We start from the raw sequence: 18,896 nt of genomic DNA on the forward strand, positions 1-18,896 counted from the left end.
TAGCAAATATTAAAAACAGACGAATATGTGAAATTGCTTAATTCAACATTTTTCCGGTGCATGAGCCTTGTTACTCACAGAATCAGTAGGCTATTAAACAAATACTCAAACAGGCAACAGAAGCTATATCTGTCTTACTTCTGTATATATGTATACAGTACCAGTCAAAAGTTTGGACACACCTACTCATTCAAGGCTTTTATTTATGTGTACTATTTTCTACATTGTAGAATAGTAGTGAAGACATCACAACTATGAAATAACACATATGGAATCATGTAGGTACCAAAAAGTGTTAAACAAATCAAAATATATTTTATATTTGAGATTTTTCAAAGTAGCCATCCTTTGCCTTGATAGCAGCTTTGCACACTCTTGGCATTCTCTCAACCAGCTTCACCTGGAATGCTTTTCCAACAGTCTTGAAGGAGTTCCCACATATGCTGAGAACTTATTGGCTGCTTTTCCTTCACTCTGTGGTCCAATTCATCCCAAAACATCTCAATTGGGTTGAGATTGGGTGATTGTTGATGTCAGGTCATCTGATGCAGCCCTCCATCACTCTGCTTCTTGGTCAAATATCCCTTACACAGCCTGGAAACGCAAACCAGATGGGATGGCGAATTACTGCAGAATACTATGGTAGCCATGCTGGTTAAGTGTGCCTTGAATTCTAAATAAATCACAGACAGTGTCACCAACAAAGCGCCCCCACACCATCACACTTCCTCCATGCTTCATGTTGGGAACCACACATGCGGAGATCATCTGTACACCTACTCTCAAAAGACATTGTTGGAATTTGGACTCATCAGACCAAAGGACAGATTTCCACCAGTCTAATGTCCATTGCTCGTGTTTCTTGGCCCAAGCAAGTCTCTTCTTCTTATTGGTGTCCTTAAGGAGTGCTTTCTTCGCAGCAATTTGACCATGAAGGCCTGATTCACGCAGTCTCCTCTGAACAGTTGATGTTGAGATGTGTCTGTGACTTGAACTCTGTGAAGCATTTATTTGGGCTGCAATGTGAGGTGCAGTTAACTCTAATGAACTTATCCTCTGCAGCCGAGTTAACTCTGGGTCTTCCTTTCCTGTGGTTGTCCTCATGAGAGCCAGTTTCATCATAGCGCTTGATGGTTTTTGCGACTTGATGGTTTTTGCACTTGATGAAACGTTCAAAGTTCTTGAAATTTTCCGGATTGACTGACCTTCATGTCTTAGAGTAATGACGGACTGTTGTTTCTCTTTGCTTATTTGAGCTGTTCTTGCCATAATATGGACTTGGTCTTTTACCAAATAGGGCTATCTTCTGTATACTAACCCTACCTTGTCACAACACAACTGATTGGCTCAAATGCATTAAGAAGGAAAGAAATTCCTTTACTTAATTTTTAACAAGGCACACATGTTAATTTATGAAATGCATTCCAGGTGACTACCTCATGAAGCTGGTTGAGAGAATACCAAGAGTGTGCAAAGCTGTCATCAAGGCAAAGGGTGACTACTTTGAAGAATCTCAAATGTAAAATAGATTTTGATTTGTTTAACACTTTTTTGATACCTATGTGATTCCATATGTGTTATTTCATAGTTTTGATGTCTTCACTATTATTCTACAATGTAGAAAATAGTAAAAATAAAGAAAAACCCTTTTGACTGGTAATATATACAGTGCCTTGCGAAAGTATTCGGCCCCCTTGAACTTTGCGACCTTTTGCCACATTTCAGGCTTCAAACATAAAGATATAAAACTGTATTTTTTTGTGAAGAATCAACAACAAGTGGGACACAATCATGAAGTGGAATGACATTTATTGGATATTTCAAACTTTTTTAACAAATCAAAAACTGAAAAATTGGGCGTGCAAAATTATTCAGCCCCTTTACTTTCAGTGCAGCAAACTCTCTCCAGAAGTTCAGTGAGGATCTCTGAATGATCCAATGTTGACCTAAATGACTAATGATGATAAATACAATCCACCTGTGTGTAATCAAGTCTCCGTATAAATGCACCTGCACTGTGATAGTCTCAGAGGTCAGTTAAAAGCGCAGAGAGCATCATGAAGAACAAGGAACACACCAGGCAGGTCTGAGATACTGTTGTGAAGAAGTTTAAAGCTGGATTTGGATACAAAAAGATTTCCCAAGCTTTAAACATCCCAAAGAGCACTGTGCAAGCGATAATATTGAAATGGAAGGAGTATCAGACCACTGCAAATCTACCAAGACCTGGCCGTCCCTCTAAACTTTCAGCTCATACAAGGAGAAGACCGATCAAAGATGCAGCCAAGAGGCCCATGATCACTCTGGATGAACTGCAGAGATCTACAGCTGAGGTGGGAGACTCTGTCCATAGGACAACAATCAGTCGTATATTGCACAAATCTGGCCTTTATGGAAGAGTGGCAAGAAGAAAGCCATTTCTTAAAGATATCCATAAAAAGTGTAGTTTAAAGTTTGCCACAAGCCACCTGGGAGACACACCAAACATGTGGAAGAAGGTGCTCTGGTCAGATGAAACCAAAATTGAACTTTTTGGCAACAATGCAAAACGTTATGTTTGGCGTAAAAGCAACACAGCTCACACCATCCCCACTGTCAAACATGGTGGTGGCAGCATCATGGTTTTGGCCTGCTTTTCTTCAGCAGGGACAGGGAAGATGGTTAAAATTGATGGGAAGATGGATGGAGCCAAATACAGGACCATTCTGGAAGAAAACCTGATGGAGTCTGCAAAAGACCTGAGACTGGGACGGAGATTTGTCTTCCAACAAGACAATGATCCAAAACATAAAGCAAAATCTACAATGGAATGGTTCAATAATAAACATATCCAGGTGTTAGAATGGCCAAGTCAAAGTCCAGACCTGAATCCAATCGAGAATCTGTGGAAAGAACTGAAAACTGCTGTTCACAAATGCTCTCCATCCAACCTCACTGAGCTCGAGCTGTTTTGCAATGAGGAATGGGAAAAAATGTCAGTCTCTCGATGTGTAAAACTGATAGAGACATACCCCAAGTGACTTACAGCTGTAATCGCAGCAAAAGGTGGCGCTACAAAGTATTAACTTAAGGGGGCTGAATAATTTTGCACGCCCAATTTTTCAGTTTTTGATTTGTTAAAAAAGTTTGAAATATCCAATAAATGTCGTTCCACTTCATGATTGTGTCCTACTTGTTGTTGATTTTTCACAAAAAAATACAGTTTTATATCTTTATGTTTGAAGCCTGAAATGTGGCAAAAGGTCGCAAAGTTCAAGGGGGCCGAATACTTTCGCAAGGCACTGTATATGAATGATTTACAAAGCCAGGCACATTTAACAATTAGGCTTTTGATTATAGACCTAATTTAGTTGGGTTTTCCTCTCTCCTCAATCTTATTAGACAATTAGGCTAAGGCAAGGGCTGTTTCCCGTCTCTGCTGCTGCTGCTGCTGCTGCCTCTGCAGCATTGTTCTCAATCCGAATATGCTGGATAACTTTGCTATTATGCACATAGCAACATAGGAAAGGGCGGCAATTCTACGGAGCACTGTTTCAGAACCACGGACAGCGTCCATATCCAATGCAGGAGAAAGTGCATTTGTTGTAAAATAATATTTGATTTATTAGTGGTGCACCATTATTTTTACATTATATAACCATATACCATGTCAGTATCACGTCTTAGCGTGATGGACTGTGCCATCCCTGTGGCCTCGGCAATGGATTAGTCAACTGAGACAGGTGCGAATCAGACAGATGTGCACCATGAAGAAAACAAACTTTTGCGACTGCTAGACTTAAGAAATCCCAGTCAACCAACAGCCTATCGACCAAACTGTCGACCAAATGGGGTCAGCCCTAGATTTACTATTAGGAGATAAAAGGGTATTGCATGGGCAATTTACCTTCCTCGGAACAACATGCTGTAGGGGCAGGTTATAGATATGAAAGATATCACAAATATCCACATTTCTGCTCAATCTATTCCCTTACTTTGACTTTATTTCTCTTCACAGCATTCTGCTCCATCTGAGGCAGGGGATCCTTCTTCACCTCTTCCTCATCTTCATCATTCTGATTATCAACAAAATCTCTCTCAGCTGCATCAGTATCAGTGCTCTGTTCAACTGTGGACCTGTTGGCACTGGTCCTCCTCTTGGTCTAAAAAGACAATACAGTCAATGACATACTGTATGTTGCCGTTGTTATACAGGCCTTTGAGAAGAGCTACAGTAAACAATTGGTGATTGAATATTAAGAGATGGAAGTCTGTTGTAAGGACAATTTACCCTCCAACCTCACAACAACATGTTATATTGCATATTGGACAGGTTTAAAGTGTGGACAGGTAAGACCCCAGATTTCCCTTTCTCTCCTCAGTCTATTCTCTCACCTTAACTTTTCTCTTTGTCACAGCCTTCAGCTCGATCTGAGGCAGGGGATCCTTCACTTCACTATCTTCTGGATAGTTTAAACCCAGGATATCATTCTTCATTTTCTGGACTTGACCTTCCAAACTTTGATGATCATATGGATCATCTACGTTTAAACTCTGATTGGAAGAAATTAGACCCTTCTTTAAATGCTCATGGATATGGACAATATACCACAGCTAAGAGCTGTTCTTACACATGACACAACGCACAGTTATTATAAACTGGTTACCAACTTAATTAGAAGAGGACAAATAAATGTTTTGTCATACCCGTGGTATACGCTCTGATATACCACAGCTTTCAGCCAATCAGCATTCAGGGCTCAAAACACCCAGTTTATAATGGCCAATATATATTTTTTTTTTACAGAACACATATTCGCTATGAATACACATAGATCCTATTGCCTGATATCAAGATTCGTAATTAATGCGTTATGGAGTCACCTATTATTATTATAATTTAGGTAGAATTATGACAAATAGCCTACTGCTGTTATCTTTGCAAGAATCATATTTGATGTATAACAAGTCCCATAGGTTATTATAATGCATACATGTTTTTACAATATTAAAAATGATAATATTAGCGGCACGTTAACGTTAGCCTACACTGCCACCCAGCTGCCACTACTTGCGGCACCCCTACCGGCATGTCCTGTAAACCCTGTGGTTCCTGCCGCAGCATAAAAAAAGACGGTGCAGCGGTTCCTGCACCACTGGATGGGGCTTCTCTGTTAGCAATTCATAGGCTTACCTTATTATCCTCCATGGTTAAAGTCTATGGCTGGAGCCTATGTTCCCATCATGTAAAACTTTACCAAGTGATTACCAAAGAGATAAACTATCGCATTTTATACGGTAACTCAGCCAACGTCATAATGTGAATGCACTTTGACATAATAAAACAACTTCAGGGATGATCTGTCAATCAATGCAATCAGCGACGCAATACTGGATCCCCATACCACTGAAAAGACCACTCGAAACAATAAATACTGGTGTATTAGCTACGTTTCCGTTTTTTTGTACTGTGCTCTGTGGTCCTGTAGCTCAGTTGTTACAGCATGGCGCTTGCAATGCAAGAATTCTGGGTTCAATTCCCGGGAGCACCCATATGTAAACTGTATACGTATGTAAACTGTGTACGTGCATGGCCATTGCTTCATCCCGCAACGAACAATTGTTGATACAGACGACTCGGTGCAGAAGCTTCCGTACTTCGTCTTGCGTCCTTGATCAACCAACTCAAATGAAAATAGTGTTTCCACTTAACAGCTGCATATTCAGTATCTCTAGGAACAATAGTTTGTGGGACGAAGCAAGCATGATCGTAGCTAAGTTGCTTTGGGTAAAAGTTATTACTAAATGGCTAATACACCGAACCAGTGCAGTGGTGGAAAAAGTACCCAATTGTCATACATGACTAAGTCATTTCCTATTAAGGTATCTTTACTTTTACTCAAGTTAAATTCACCCAGTAAAATACTAGAGTAATAGTCTAAAAGTATTTGGTTTTAAATATACTTAAGTATCAAACATGTAATTGGATAAAAAATACTTATAAACCTATAAATAATTTCAAATTTAAAACCAGACGGCACAATATTCTTGTTTTTTTCATTTATGGAGAGCCAGGGGCTCCAACACTGACATAATTTACAAATTAAGCAGATATAGATTAGAATGTTAGTTTAGAACATTGTGCAAGGTTATTGTCCATTGTGCCAATGAAGCTGTTCTTATGCTACACCCTCGGGAGTGTGGTGTCAGGAAAATAACCTCATGCTCAACTCAACAAAACAAAGGAGATGATCGTGGACTTCAGGAAACAGCAGAGGGAGCACCCCCCTATCCACATCAACAGGACAGTAGTGGAGAAGATGAAAGTTTTAAGTTCCTCGGCGTACACATCACGGACAAATTGAAATGGTCCACCCACACTGACCGCATGGTGAAGAAGGCACAACAGCACCTCTTCAACCTCAGGAGGCTGAAGAAATTTGTCACCAAAAACGGTCACAAACTTTTACAGATGCACAATCGAGAGCATCCTGTCAGGCTGAATCACCGCCTGGTACAGCAACTGCACAACGCATCACCGGGGGAAAACTACCTGCCCTCCAGGACACTTACACCACCCGATGTCACAGGAAGGCAAAAAAGTACATCAAGGACAACAACCACCCGAGCCACTGCCTGTTCACCCCGCTATCATCCAGAAGGCGAGGTCAGTCCAGGTGCATCAAAGCTGGGACAGAGAGACTGAAAAACAGCTTCTATCTCAAGGCCATCAGACTGTTAACCAGCCATCACTAACATTGAGTGGCTGCTGCCAACATACTGACTCAATCTCTAGCCACTTTAATAATTAAAAATTGGATGTAATAAATGCATCACTAGTCACTTTAAACAATGCCACTTTATATAATGTTTACATACCCTACATTACTCATATCATATGTATATACTGTACTCTATACCATCTACTGCATCTTGCCTATGCCGTTTGGCCATCGCTCGTCCATATATTTATATGTACATATTCCTATTAATTCCTTTACACTTGTGTGTGTATAAGGTAGTTGTTGTGAAATTTTTAGATTACTTGTTAGATATTACTGCACGGTCGGAACTAGAAGCACAAGCATTTCGCTACACTCGCATTAACATCTGCTTACCATGTGTATTTGATTGAATGTTTTCCCCATAAAACCGAACACTGCTTTGATATCTAATTTGACCAGTATTGGTTTATGCTGTGTTAAAATGTGTGTTTAAGCAATAAACACATTTGAAAAAATCCCTATAGGCTGTCTCATTGTCGTTGGTGATCAGGCCCTACCACAATCGTGTCATTGGCTAACTTAAATGATGGTGTTGGAGTCGCAGGTGAACATGGAGTACAGGAAGGGACTAAGCAGGCACCCCTGAGAGGTCCCCGTGTTGAGGATCAGCATGGCAGATATGATGTTGCCTACCCTCACCACCTGGGGCGGCCTGTCAGGAAGTCCAGGATCCAGTTACAAATTGTTGCCTTCCCTCACCACCTGGGGTAGGCTCATTAGGAAATTACAGGATCCAGATGCAACTGGTTTCAAGTGGCCAAGAGAACTCATGTGATCTCCTACTGCTAACTAGTGGACGAACTGGGAATCAGACAGGGGAATATTTATATCAATGGATAGGTAGAGACTTCAGCTTTCTTCTCATGTGTATATCCTGTAAAACGAAAAACGTTGCACAAACCCCGTGCTTTTAAAATGGCTATGTTCCATTGGAAATGTGCACATGTTTAGAGCGAGGAATTGTTTACATATTTTATGTCAAACCTAGACTTTCAAACCTCTTATTCCCCAACAACTGACAATTGGGACCTCCACCGTATCTCGGGCTCTGTAATAGTCACATTGTTTCTGACGCAGAATCCCATAGTTCTTAGCTTTCTAACAGTACTTAACTGCCATTCTGCCCCTGAGCAAGGGAGGTAACCCACTGTTCCCTGGGCGCCGATGACGTGAATGTCGATTAAGGCAAACAGCGCACATCTCTGATTCAGAGGGGTTGGGTTAAATGCGTAAGACACATTTTAGTTGAATGCATTCAGTTGTACAACTGACTAGGTATTCAACTTTCCTTTACCGTAAGCATGTTTCTGTAAGGACCGAAATGTACTTTATGAGGGCAGAATACAATATCATGCATCGTTTATAAAATGCCACCAGAGGGCGTCAGAGTTGAACAGGTTAAGAACAGCTATGGCTACAGACAAACAGGTAATCAATCGTTGGTAATAGTACTTTAAGGAATGAGCAGCAAGGCAGCATGATTTCAACAAGCACTTCACCTGTCATTGCAATACAATTCTAACCAGGCTTCTACACAGACAGCAGTAGAGCTAAGTATTGCTTTTCCCCCCAAAAGTCACAAAGTCCTACGAAACAAATACCCAGTGTTTTTAATCCAAACCATGAAACAGTGTTTTTACTGTGAGGAGAGAACTAAGACACCAAAACCAGTTTGACTTAGGGTAATGTATTAACATTACAGTTTGATCCGGTTAAGATCTGAAGAGTTCAAAAGAAGTTTGAATGTTAAATGCAATGATATACATTCTCAATAAGTTAACACTGTAGTCTGTTGGTGTGTATAGCGTATTAGACTTGGAGGGCTATAGTTGTTTTCTCCAAGGCACAGGTATGGAACAAAACATGCAAGGAGGAGGACTAAAATGAACTTCAAAATATCAAGGTATTGGGATTCAAACACATGTATTAAATCATACAAAAATATGCATGCCAGAGGGACCATTTGAAACTAAATAGTAAAATAATTTCTTTGTGGGAAACATTGCATACATTTTTGTGTGAAATCATAAAAATCTGCCATTTCAATGAAAATACAGTACTACATTCAAAAACCCATCTCGTAGAATTTCATTGGAGAGTAGAAAGGTTCATGTTCCCTTAAAGAGTTCAAGTAAGCCCCATAACTTCCTCCAGTAGCCTCTAACATCAACCTAACTCCAAACTGCAGTAGTGAGTAAAACTCGTCTATAGTTGATGCGTGATAGTTGTGCTGGTTTGCAGCCTATGCATTCTCCATATTGTGTCAACATGCGCCAGACTGTAGAAAACCCACTCAAACGTGTTTCTGTAAAACACGAGTAGCAGCAGAGAGAAAAAAATATCAAATTCCAGTACAAATAAATAGGATCGATTGAGCACGTCACACCTGAAGTAAGGACTCTCGGCCGTCTTCGCCACTCTCCCAGCTGACATCCAAGCAGGTGAGTAACACTTAGAGAGCACTCTGACAGGTGCCGTTTGTCATGACATCTAGTAGAACCTTTCAACTGGCCAGTGTTAAGAAGCTACGGTTTGCATTTGTTTACATCCTGATCCCCTTTTTTACCTTTCCAGGGGATGTTGCTGTGGTAATCCCGGATGTCACCCCACACGTGACGTGACACTGGATGTTCCTTGCAGAGCTAGGAAAGGGGCAGTCCGGCGATTATTTTGCAGGCTTTGGAGGGCAGTGTGCTGCTGCGCCTGCTACAAGGAAGAGGAGAAACAATATTAATTATTCATCAGACCTTCAGAAATGGGATTGAACCATAGACCATTAAATTATTTGCATTATAATTGGACTCAATTCTGCTTTTCTTCTGTTTACTACTTAATTTCAGAAAATTTCTATAAACTTTTACTTTGCAAGTGTGGAGTAGGTTGTGTAAATAAGTGGGAAACATCCCAATTTTAATGCTTTGAATAATTTACTTTGCACGTTTAAAAAAAAAATGTATTATTTCACAACAAAAAGCAGAGGGCGCTCAACCAACGTTGAGTTGAGGTGCAACCAAAAATTTGATCATCATCATAGAAAAGGAAAAGGCGTAACTCTTGCTCACTATAAAAAAAATGCATTGTTCAATTCAGGCAAGGTTAAAAGATTAACGTTTCGGCCTGGTCTATGGCGATATGCAAGTTGTGTTTGCCCAGTAAAAGGGTGACCCAGACTCACCCTGGTTCTTGAGGGTTGAAGACAGTGAAAAATGATCATTAAGTAAATGGGACTTTTCAATTGTTGAAGAAAAATCTTTAATGAACATGAATTTAAATACAATTGACTTGAGGATCAGAGCAGGCAGGCTGACTGGCTAGCCCTCTGCCTCTACCTCTGTGCGGTTCATCTCAACCAAGAGGTTGTGTGGGTTGTCTTTCTCTCTTTGGGTGTGAATCACTATGAGCTCTCCCTCTGCCTGCCATTTGGCTGATCAGAAGCCTTCTGCTCTTTCTTCCTCACATGAACAGGAGGAATGGCCTCTGGGGTAACCTCCTCCTCTATCTAATGCCTCTTCCACCTCCTCTTTCTGGCTGTGTTTGACTGAGGTCACTCGTTCTCTCTCCCTGGGTGTTGGATAGTTCCTCCTTCTCTGTGTCTTTGTGATGGTGAAGGGAGTTATCCTGTTCCGGCTCCCTCTAAGGGGGTATATCGTAATCTCTTTCGGTGTGTTGAGTGGTTCAGTGGTTTTGGAGGGAGTCTGAAGTTCAATCTCTAGCGATGAGTGCGGGGTCTGTCAAATCAAATCAAATGTATTTTTATAGCCCTTCGTAAATCAGCTGATATCTCAAAGTGCTGTACAGAAACCCAGCCTAAATCCCTAAACAGCAAGCAATGCAGGTGTAGAAGCACGGTGTCTAGGAAAAACTCCCTAGAAAGGCTTTAAACCTAGGAAGAAACCTAGAGAGGAACCAGGCTATGAGGGATGGCCAGTCCTCTTCTGGCTGTGCCGGGTGGAGATTATAACAGAACATGGCCAAGATGTTCAAATGTTCATAAATGACCAGCATGGTCAAATAATAATAGTCACAGTAGTTGTGCAGCAAGTCAGCACCTCAGGAGTAAATGTCAGTTGGCTTTTCATAGACGAGTATTAAGAGTATCTCTACCGCTCCTGCTGTCTCTAGAGAGTTGAAAACAGCAGGTCTGGGACAGGTAGCACGTCCGGTGAACAGGTCAGGGTTCTTTAGCCGCAGGCAGAACAGTTGAAACTGGAGCAGCAGCACGGCCAGGTGGACTGGGGACAGCAAGGAGTCATCATGCCAGGTAGTTCTGAGGGATGGTCCTAGGGCTCAGGTCCTCCGAGAGAGAGAAAGAAAGAGAGAAAGAGAGAATTAGAGAGAGCATACTTAAATTCACACAGGACACCGGATAAGACAGGAGAAGTACTACAGATATAACAAACTGACCCTAGCCCCCCGACACATAAACTACTGCAGCATAAATACTGGAGGCTGAGACAGGAGGGGTCAGGAGACACTGTGGCCCCATCCGATGATACACCCGGACAGGGCCAAACAGGAAGGATATAACCCCACCCACTTTGCCAAAGCACAGCCCCCACACCACTAGAGGGATATCTTCAACCACCAACTTACTGAGACAAGGCCGAGTATAGCCCACAAAGATCCCCGCCACGGCACAACCCAAGGTGGGGCGCCAACCCAGACAGGAAGATCACAACAGTGACTCAACCCACTCAAGTGACGCACCCCTTCTAGGGACGGCATGAAAGAGCACCAGTAAGCCAGTGACTCAGCCCCTGTAATAGGGTTAGAGGCAGAGAATCCCAGTGGAAAGAGGGGAACCGGCCAGGCAGAGACAGCAAGGGCGGTGCGGTTCGTTGCTCCAGAGCCTTTCCGTTCACCTTCACACTCCTGGGCCAGACTACACTCAATCATATGACCTACTGAAGAGATGAGTCTTCAGTAAAGACTAAAAGGTTGAGACCGAGTCTGTTTCTCTCACATGGGTAGGCAGTCCATTCCATAAAAATTGAGCTCTATAGGAGAAAGCCCTGCCTCCAGCTGTTTGTTTAGAAATTCAAGGGACAATTAGGAGGCCTGCGTCTTGTGACCGTAGCGTACGTGTAGGTATGTACGGCAGGACTAAATCAAAGAGATAGGTAGGAGCAAGCCCATGTAATGCTTTGTAGGTTAGCAGTAAAACCTTGAAATCAGCCCATGGTGGTGTCCCCATCCCTCCTAAGGAGGAGCCACTGCGACATGTGATGAGGCCAAGGAAGATCACTCTGCAAGGACGGGATAGGACACATCACAACACTGCTGCTCATTCATATTCAAACACACCTCAGAGTACGGACACAAACAAAAACGCCCCCTCTCCCCCCACACACACACACACAATGAACTTACCTGTACATATCAGAATCATACATTCGACAGCTACCTCTTCCCCCACATGTATTGATCCCCACCAAAAACATGTTGAGTCAATTCCAGATGCTGGAATGGTGCTGGAATGCAGGTGCAGTAGGGCCTAGTATGTAATGATGTGATACCATGTGTACCCCATATCCTGTGTTTGTGTTTGTATTGATGTTTTTTTTAAACTTTTATTTAAACAGGGAGTCACACTGAGATTAAACATCCATTTTACCACAGTGCCCTGTAAAAGCTGTAAAGTTTAAATAATATTGAACAACTACCAGAGAGAACCTTCTCTACATAGGAATTGCATACCATATTTTTTTCCATACATCAAAATAATACTTTATTGTCAATCAGCAATTACTTACTTAGATAAGACCTCAACAAGGCCCCAGTTAATGGTTGAAAATAACTAATTTCAATGCCAATGAGTTACACTGAGTGTATAAAACATTAAGAACACCTGCTCTTTCCATGACATATGCTGACCAGGTGAATCCAGGTTAACGCTATAATCCCTTATGGATGTCACTAGTTAAATCCACTTAAATCAGTATAGATAAAGAGGAGGAGAAAGGTTAAAAAATATTTTGTAAGGTTTGAGACAATTGAGACATGGATTGTGTATGTGTGCCATTCAGAGGGTGAATGGGCAAAACAAAATATTTAAGTGCCTTTAAATGGGTTATGGTAGTTGGTACCAGGGGTACCAGTTTGTGTCAAGAACTGCAACGCTGCTGTTTTTTTTACCCTCAACAGTTTCCTGTGTGTATCAAGAATGGTCCACCACAACAGGCTGCCATCGTACACCAGGGGACCTGGGGGACAGAGAAAATGGCTGGTAATAATGATATTTAAATAATTGTTGCTGAACTATCATTGACACAGGCACAGTGACAAAACAGCCAGGAATCCGGGCTCAGTAACAACCATACTGAATATTCCCACAAGAGGGAGCCCCGGCACAAGCCCATATGTGTTTTGGCCTAACTCTCCCTCATATTCCACTGATCAAAACTTTTGTTTTTATCAACCCACCAACCAACCAACTAATCAGATGTCATATTTACCCGTTGTAGGACAGGGTCAGACCAGCCACCTGAACGTTGTCACACTTAGTGCCAGACTGCAGAGGGAGGAGGAGGTAGGCCATGAAGGAGGTGACGAAAGACAGCTGGGCTCCAGTCACAACGCCAAGCTTATACCTCTTCATCAGTAGACCTCCCAGGAATATCCCCACTGCACCCACAGGCAGGTTCAACTCACCTGGAAAAGTTATACTCACACGTCTTTAGTGCTACTAGTGCGCTAGAGTTTCATTTCCACTCATGTTCAACAAACCTACAGGCAATGGGAGAGATAAAAAAAAGTGTATTTAATGCCATTCAACATCAGTACTGACAGGAAGGAACATTTCAGTTGGAGCATGTCCAGGTTTCTATGGCTTCGTTGATACAGGCAGCCCAATTCAGTAATTTTTTTGAGTAATTGGTCTTTTGACCAATCAGATATGCTCTGAAAAAGAGCTGATGCGAAAATATCTACCATAATATTTACCATCATTATTCAACAGAGTCTCCAGTTGTCTATATAAAGAGTATCCTTATCAAGTTTGGAAATCAAAGTAATTACACCTTGTTTTAAGGAAGCCGGTAACTCCCCATTTTCTATTGATTCGTGAAACATAGCAAGAATGAAAGGAATCAATTTATCATTGAATGCTTTATAAAACTCGCTTATTAAACCATCATTTCCAGGGGACCTATTGTCCTTAAGGCTTTTAATACAGTATTTTATTTCAATTTCAGATAACTCATCATCACAAAAATCCCTGAAATCATTATCTATCTTAGCAATGTTTGCAACACGTCATGCTCTATCAACTGAGCTACGAAGGAGCACGCCGACGTCACTAGAATGATGACAAGCAATTTTAACGGACTCTAAAGAGAATCATAGAATTCCAAACTAATTTCTATGGCAACACAGTTGTCAATTTTGTAAACAATAATTTTCAAACGTGTGTTGCCAAGAGACATCTAACCGATGTTCTATGGAACGTTTTCTGTGCGAAAACAACAACTTCAGTTTGCTGCTGACAACAAACTGTTTGATTTTTGAGACCTGAGAACAATAGACTGGAAAATGCCTGGGTGCTTTTCAAGACTGGCGGAGAGAGTGCGTGGACGTCGGCGGCCTACTGCTTCGACAGGTTGTTCAAATTAATTTGTGGCTTGTTTTTCTTGTCTTTTTCTGTTTTGCAGGGTTCGTGATCGTCGACAGGTGGACAGCGACAGCGACTTCGAAGAGGATATGTGGAGTTTTCTTATTAGTAACTCTTATTTTACTACATTTAACAATGTTATTATAATTAGCGAAATGTCGTGTATTTCTATCATTCAGACTTGGCAAAAATGCTTGTGCTAGAGATGTTGTAGCTAGCTAGCTTACTAGCTAACATTAACTTTAGTAACTGTTGCTAAGCGATCGACTTTTGCTACCTAGCTAGCTAGTATTAGCAATCTTGCTACGTTTTATGTCCTAACAATTGTTTATTTTATATTCCAATGTTCCTCATTTTAGAAACAACTGTCCTGGATGAGGTCCAGTTGGATGTGCCATTGGATGATGTGCCAGATGTTCCACAGCTGCCAGTCCTCCTTGATGTCCAGAATGCTGCTGTAACGGTTTTCTTGATGTGAAGGAGAGTCGGACAAAAATGCGGCGTGTCTATTGCAATCCATGTTTAATGAAGGAACACACTAAACACAAACACTACCAAAACAATAAACTTAACGAAAACCGAAACAGCCTATACTTGTGTAACCTAACACAGAACAATGACATCAGGACACTAAGGACAATCACCCACGACAAACTCAAAGAATATGGCTGCCTAAATATGGTTCCCAATCAGAGACAACGATAAACACCTGCCTCTGATTGAGAACCACTTCAGACAGCCATAGACTTAGCTAGAACACCCCACTAGCTACAATCCCCATACATACACACCACATACAAAAACCCATGCCACACCCTGGCCTGACCAAATAAATAAAGATAAACACAAAATACTTTGACCAGGGCGTGACAGAACCCCCCCCCCTAAGGTGCGGACTCCCAAACGCACCTCAAAACAATAGGGAGGGTCCGGGTGGGCGTCTGTCCATGGTGGCGGCTCCGGCGCGGGACGTGGACCCCACTCAATCAATGTCTTAGTCCCTTCTCCTCGCGTCCCTGAATAGTCCACCCTCGCCGCCGACCATGGCCTAGTAGTCCTCACCCAGAACCCCACTGGACTGAGGAGCAGATCGGGACTGAGGCAGCTCGGAACTGAGGGGAAGCTCAGGAGTGAGAGGAAGCTCAGGAGTGAGAGGAAGCTCAGGCAGGTTGATGAATCTACCAGATCCTGGTCGACTGGCAGATCTGGAAGAGTCTGGTCGACTGGCAGATCTGGAAGAGTCTGGTCGACTGGCAGATCTGGAAGAGTCTGGTCGACTGGCAGATCTGGAAGAGTCTGGTCGACTGGCAGATCTGGGAGAGTCTGGTCGACTGGCAGATCTGGGAGAGTCTGGTCGACTGGCAGATCTGGGAGAGTCTGGTCGACTGGCAGATCTGGGAGAGTCTGGTCGACTGGCAGCTCTGGCTGCTCCATGCTGACTGGCTGCTCCATGATGACTGGCAGCTCTGGCTGCTCCATGCTGACTGGCAGCTCTGGCTGCTCCATGCTGACTGGCAGCTCTGGCTGCTCCATGCTGACTGGCAGCTCTGGCTGCTCCATGCTGACTGGCAGCTCTGGCTGCTCCATGCTGACTGGCTGCTCCATGCTGACTGGCGGCCCTGGCTGCTCCATGCTGACTGGCGGCCCTGGCTGCTCCATGCTGACTGGCGGCCCTGGCTGCTCCATGCTGACTGGCGGCCCTGGCTGCTCCATGCTGACTGGCGGCCCTGGCTGCTCCATGCTAACTGGCAGCTCTGGCGGCTCCTTGCAGACTGGCAGCTTTGGCGGCATCCTGCAGACAGGCAGCTCTGGCGGCTCCTTGCAGACTGGCAGCTCCTTGCAGACTGGCAGCTCTGGCTGCTCCATGCTGACTGGCAGCTCTGGCTGCTCCATGCTGACTGGCTGCTCTGGCTGCTCCATGCTGACTGGCTGCTCCATGCTGACTGGCGGCCCTGGCTGCTCCATGCTGACTGGCGGCCCTGGCTGCTCCATGCTGACTGGCGGCCCTGGCTGCTCCATGCTGACTGGCGGCCCTGGCTGCTCCATGCTAACTGGCAGCTCTTTGCAGACTGGCAGCTCTGGTGGCTCCTTGCAGACTGGCAGCTTTGGCGGCATCCTGCAGACAGGCAGCTCTGGCGGCTCCTTGCAGACTGGCAGCTCCTTGCAGACTGGCAGCTCCTTGCAGACTGGCAGCTCCTTGCAGACTGGCAGCTCTATGCTAACTGGCAGCTCTATGCTAACTGGCAGCTCTATGCTAACTGGCAGCTCTATGCTAACTGGCAGCTCTATGCTAACTGGCAGCTCCTTGCAAACTGGCAGTTCTGAACAGGCGGGAGACTCCGGCAGCGCTGTAGAGAAGGAAGGCTCTAACAGCGCTAAACAGGCAGGAGACTCCGACAGCGCTGGAGAGGAGGAGGGCTCCGACAGCGCTGGACAGGCGAGGCGCACTGTAGGCCTGATGCGTGGTGCTGGCACTGGTGGTACTGGGCCGAGGACACGCACAGGAAGCCTGGTGCGGGGAGCTGCTACCGGAGGGCTGGGGTGTGGAGGTGGCACAGGATGGGTTAGACCGTGAAGGCGTACTGGAGATCTTGAGAGCGGTGCTGGCACAGGACGTGCAAGGCTAGGGAGGTGCACAGGAGGCCTGGTACGTGAGACTGGCACCATCTTCACCAGCCGACTAACACGCACCTCAGGACGAGTATGGAGCGCTGACCCAGGTGCCATCAAATCCCCGACACGCTCCGTCGGGCGAATTCCATGTTTAAAACACCAACACAGCAACTCCCTCATTTCTCTCTCCTCCAATTTCCCCATTAACTCCTTCACAGTCTCTGTTTCGCTCACCTCCAACACCGGCTCTGGTTCTGGTCTCCTCCTTGGCTCCTCACGATAAACAGGGAGAGTTGGCTCAGGTCTGGCTCCTGACTCTGCCACACTCTCCCTGAGCCCCCCCCCCAAGAAATTTTTGGGGCTGACTATGGGGCTTCCGTCCGCGCCGCCTTGCTTGCTTCGCAAACTCCATTCTCCTATATCCTTCCGTGCACTGCTCCATCGAATCCCAGGCGGGCTCCGGCACTCTCCCTGGGTCGACCGCCCACCTGTCTATCTCCTCCCAAGAAGTATAGTCCATACTGTACTCCACTTTGGGCTGTTCTTGCCTGTTGACACGCTGCTTGGTCCCTTTGTGGTGGGTGATTCTGTAACGGTTTTCTTGATGTGAAGGAGAGTCGGACAAAAATGCGGCGTGTCTATTGCAATCCATGTTTAATGAAGGAACACACTAAACACAAACACTACCAAAACAATAAACTTAACGAAAACCGAAACAGCCTATACTTGTGTAACCTAACACAGAACAATGACATCAGGACACTAAGGACAATCACCCACGACAAACTCAAAGAATATGGCTGCCTAAATATGGTTCCCAATCAGAGACAACGATAAACACCTGCCTCTGATTGAGAACCACTTCAGACAGCCATAGACTTAGCTAGAACACCCCACTAGCTACAATCCCCATACATACACACCACATACAAAAACCCATGCCACACCCTGGCCTGACCAAATAAATAAAGATAAACACAAAATACTTTGACCAGGGCGTGACAGCTGCTATCATATTTGAGGATGTGCCAGATGTGCAGACTATCCTTGGAGGTACAATTTTCTGAAAGTTTGGGGTTTTATGTTTGAAAAATATCCCTGATATTCAAGTTGTGTCTCTTTGACATGAAACAAATCTCTTGTCTGCTTTCTGCTTTAGGAGACCACTGGCAATTGGCAGTTGATTCCGATTAGGTTCAGCCCCCTGTACTGTGGGATAACATGTTTGGCCAGCAGCTGGCCTGGTACTTTAACCCAGAGTCTCTGGTCACTGAGCTCTCCAGCCTCCTGGTGTACCACTTGGATAACTTCATGGCCAGCATGTAGTCCTACTGCAGGGACCATACTCCTTTCTCCTTCTCTCTCTCTCTTTTGAAGGAATTGGGGACTTGAAGTGCTTTGTTGAACCCTGAATAGTTAACACCCAGTAATTGAACGTATTCTCTTGTTTTCTCTCCCCACAGGATTCTTGTGACACTTTGCCACTCAACAGGGATCTAGACACCAATGCACTACATTACATGTCAATTGAAAATGTGGTTGTTTTGTTGTCCTGTTGTGTGCCTTGAGTGTCAGTCCCCTTAAGCACATTATTCCAATATTTCCGAGCTCTGAAATGACAACATGACACTTTTGCAATGATGTTCGGTTAAAAATAAGAGTATGAATGACAATAAACGTATGACTTGGATTGTATGCATAATAGTGTAGTAAACAATATCGCTCAGCGTGGGAACTTTTGGTGTTAGGAAAGTGTCCGTTATAAGTCTCCATGGCTCGTATCACTTCGTTGTCTTGTTGGTAATAATAAAAATGCATGACAGTCCGCATTGTAATGGTCTAACAGGTGATTTTCCTTTTGTTTCTCACATTAAACAGACATTTGAGAACGGAATTGCTTACAGTTGTAC

This window comes from Oncorhynchus mykiss, chromosome 11 (genome assembly GCF_013265735.2).
Source record: "Oncorhynchus mykiss isolate Arlee chromosome 11, USDA_OmykA_1.1, whole genome shotgun sequence".
NCBI classification, from domain to species: domain Eukaryota; kingdom Metazoa; phylum Chordata; class Actinopteri; order Salmoniformes; family Salmonidae; genus Oncorhynchus; species Oncorhynchus mykiss.